The sequence below is a fragment of the Chanos chanos genome, chromosome 2 (assembly GCF_902362185.1).
Source record: "Chanos chanos chromosome 2, fChaCha1.1, whole genome shotgun sequence".
In the NCBI taxonomy this organism is placed as follows: domain Eukaryota; kingdom Metazoa; phylum Chordata; class Actinopteri; order Gonorynchiformes; family Chanidae; genus Chanos; species Chanos chanos.
In genome coordinates this window covers 44,331,069-44,335,522 of record NC_044496.1, presented here as the reverse complement: position 1 = coordinate 44,335,522, position 4,454 = coordinate 44,331,069, and positions in this window count along the sequence as shown.

The following is a 4,454-nucleotide window of genomic DNA, read 5'->3' as shown; positions in this document are numbered from 1 at the left end:
AGCTAACTTTCAGTCAGATATAGCTCCAGTCAAAATCAGCAAGTCAGCAGCAAAAAGCCAGAAACCCACATACATTTTTAGAATTGAAATGTCAAGAAATCTACACCCAGAAACAGAAGAAGAAGAAGAAGAAGAAGAAGAAAAAGTACCTCTTCTACTTCTTCTTCTAAAGTAGAGCTCATTAGTAAACAACTCCAGTGAACCCAGAGAGAGCTGCTCAGAAACTCTGAAAGGTCTCTATGAAGTTGAAAGAAGCAATTACAGCTTTATGACCTGTTTGCAGTACATTTGCTTGTGTCAATCTAACTGAAAGTGTGTTCATTTTAACTTATAAAAGCATTATGTTTACATAAGCCACACTCAACAAAATAAATGCAATTATGATCGCAATAGTTCCTTCTTGCAAGTAACTGTAACATTGTAACTGTGTATGGAGAGAACTGTAAAATAACTGTAAACTCCTGGAAATGTTGAACTGAAATATCAAGACTGACAAATTTCCTGCATGGCGTCAAGTCTGCTGATCTGCCGGATGCTTCTGAAAAACAGATCATTTGAAAGAGAAGTGGCTGCTAAACAGAAACGTGCTGTTGCTGAATGGTGTCAGTGGCAGAAATGTGTGAAGTGCTGTGAACCCAGATAAGAGGCTGGGTTGATTTGTACGTGCATGAGCACGTGTGTGTGTGTCTGTGTATGTGTATGTGTTTGTGTGTGTGTGTGTGTGTGTGTGTATGTCTATGTATTATAGTCAGACTCCCGTGCAGAACATAGAAACAGGAGGTTCAGGTCATCATACTCACAAGCCCTTTATTGGGAGTTAGTATTCTGACACACATACGTACTCATCTGTTTAGTCTTCTGTTCATCTTTCATCTCTAGTCCCAGCCTTGCAGTAATGTCCACAGCATGCCTGTGGATTTTCCTTCTCCAACCCTCCCCCTTCTTTCTTCCCATTTCTCTCTTTTCTTCTACATGCAGTAGTGTTTAAAAGATGTTATTAGTTTGTGTTGGGTCAGTCTTGTCATACACCATCATGCTGAATTACAGTTTATTATGGGGTTTAGTGTAGTGTTTACTCTAGAGTTTGACATAGTTTAGTATGAGGTTCAGTGTAGTGTTTATATAGTTTAGTATAGGGTTTTGTGTCGTGATTACTGTAAAATTTAATATAGTTTGATATAGAGTTTAGTGTAGTGATTACTGTAGGGTTTGATATAGTTTTTCATGGGGTTAAGAGTAGTTTTTACTGTGGAGTTTATATAGTTTGGTATGGGGTTTTATGTAGTGATTACTGCAGGTTTTAGATAGTTTAGTACGGGGTTTAGTGTTGGGTTTGATATAGTTCAGCATTTGGTTTTCTGTAGTCAACTGTTCTGTAGAGTTTACTGTTTGAATCGGTTTAGAGTGTAATCTAGTTTAGTGTGGAGTAGTGTGATGTTTACTGTGAGGTTCAGTATAGTTATGTATGGAGCACAGTGGGGACTTCTTAGATTTGTGAATAATGTCCTCTGTCTCAGTTATTTGTCCCCTTGGTTGCTTTAAGAAGATGGTCTAAACTCCTTCATAGAGCATTGTGTGTCATTGTGTAGCTAAAGGCATATAAGCAAAAAATAAAGAACCACAGAGAGGGCCAAAACTCACAGAGTCTGAAGAACGATTAGCGTGATTAATTGGTAAATGTGCAACTCATGCCCACAAAGGCCCAAACAGTTCATTCCAAGGTTTGGTTTCATTAATCAGAAAACAGACTGGAAGCTTTGGGGAGCATTAATGTTGCTGGGATCTAAGACTCAAAGCGATTTCTCTGGCTCTGCTGAGGCCTAGTTTGGGAGGTGATGAATTGGGTTTGGGTTCAGAGTTTTGTCGCAGCCACTCACTGATGAGGATATTTCAGGTAACAGGCAGACTGTTTGTTTTGAGAGTGTTTGTGAAATGCCAGTATTACTGTGTGAGAAGCATCTGCTTCACTACCTCATAACACAGCTGTAATCAGCAAGTCAGTCAGAGAAAAACAGATGTGCCAGAGAGTTACAGCACATCCATGAGGACTTGGTTTCTCCAGAGTATTCTCTCTCTCTTTCTCTCTCTCTCTCTCTCTCTCTCTCATACACACACACAGATCTCTTTCTCCCTTTTTTCTCCCTTTCCCTTCAGTCTCTTGAGCGGTTCATCTTTTTTTTCTTCACTACCAACAACAAATAAATATAATCTGTCATTCATTCTCTCCAAAAAATTAACATGTGTTTGAGCGTGATCTGAGAGTGATTTGTCCACTTATACTCTACTCACAGATCACTTTCAAACACCCACATTTAAATCACTCTTCTCTCACACTCCTATCACTCTGTCTGACATGCTGTGGTATGGACAGCCATGTTGAGCAAAAATGTTTTTGGAGGTCTGTATTTTTTTCAGTTCGTGGATATCTTGGTTTAGAGAGTTCCTCTTAACCTATAGGTCCCATGATAAGACAATATCTTTAGCCAGGACATTAGAAACATTTATGAGATTTTATGTTGGAAATGGGGCTTCTTGTTCAGCCGTTTTTCCCCAACCATTTACGTGTCACAGAAGGAGCTTCATTGCCTCTCCAACGCAAATACAAGCAAATGTACACATGTGAGTGCACACACACACACACATACACATATGTATGTGTGGGTGTATGTGTGGGTGTATACATACATACATACATACATACACACACACACACACACACACACACACATACATGTATATATATACATACATGCATACATACATATATAAGAGTGTGTGTGTGTGTGTGTGTGTGTGTGTATATATATATATATATATATATATATATATATATATATATATATAAAATGATTTATATAAAAATCATTATCATTATTTCATTCTTAACAGTATGAGCACTATTATGATGAGAAAGAATTGAGTTTAAAGGAAATTGTTGTCATTTCTGTGTAATATGTGTTAACAGCATACAAAGTGTGGAGTAGTTCCACCTCATTTTTAAATAGTGCATTTTGTAAATTCAAGAAGTAATTTACCTGCCTTTTGTGATAGCCAGGTGATAGCTAAGCTAGGTCAGATCTCTGTAGTGTCTTCAGTAGTTAATTATTTTTTTGAGAAAGTGGTATAGTTAAATACTGGCACTACCCATTTTATTTTTTGTTTTTCGTTTTTTTTTGTTTGGTTTTTTATTTTGTCAAAAAGGAAGACATTGGAATTCAAATTTCAGAGACAGTCATATTTTTACACGAAGACTGAGAAGACTGAGCATAAACATGCAGACGCACACATGCTCTTTAAAGATAAAACAAGGAATTTCAGGAACGCTTTTTTGCTCCTTTGCCTCTAGAAACCCATAAAAGCAGTCAGTGAAGCACAGGGCGAATCATCTGTTCATTGTCTGTCTCTCTTTAACCTTCACTGTCTTTCTGTAATCCTAATCAACAAGAATATAAATATGCTATGTGACCTTTGGCCTCAGCATACAGAATCCTATCAGCAAGGTGATGACATGTGACCCCTGAACCTCTGCATCTCTCATTTACTGCATTAAAAAGGAAAGAAAATGACAAAGTGCTCTGGGGAGCAGATGTGTAATGTAAAAATAATCTGTAAAGATAGAGTGGGAATTATTACAGTTCAGATTACTGCTCTGTTTATCTATTTAGATCTCTGTTTATTTGAATTTATAACCAGTGTTTAGGTGTGAGGAGTTTTGCTCTCAGGTTTGTATTGAGTTCATATGGAGTGTGGGTGTGGGCATTGTGTGTGTGTGTGTGTGTGTGTGTGTGTATGTGTGTGTGTGTGTGTGTGTGTTTGTGTTGGGGGGAGGGGGGTTGGCTGTCCATGGTAGAGACAGACAGAGAGAGTCCTGCAGATATTTAAGGCCCAATGGCTGAATTCATACTGAGAGCATTTCATCTCTGTACCTTCTCTCAGTCCCCAGTGCATTGTGGGTCATTAAATGTACCTTAACGGCACACAGAGAACACATCTGCACAGCATGAGAGAACCGAAAGAACATATCCCAGTCCCACCCGCCCACGCTCTCTCTCTCTCTCTCTCTCTCTCTCTCTCTCTCTCTCTCTCTCTCTCTCTCTCTCTCTCTCTCCCTCTCTCTCTGCTGTGTTTCAAGAAAGAAAAAATGGCAGTACCTGATAATCCACTTCCAAGATCCTCCTTTCTTGGCAAATTTCAGGCAGACACAGAGTATGCTGGTCTATCAGATAAAATTCTGTTCTCACAGGCTAGCCGCTTCTGCTGTGTTCCTCCTCTATCAATACATACGTAATCAGAGGTCACGGATCAGCTACCATTTCAATTCCAGAAGGAGTGTGTGGCCACAGCTGGCCCACATGCATCCTGAGAAGCTCTCTGCCAGGCAACAGGAATATATGCACCAAAGCACACGAGTGTCCTGCACCTGTGCACCAGGTCAAATGCTCACATACATGCAT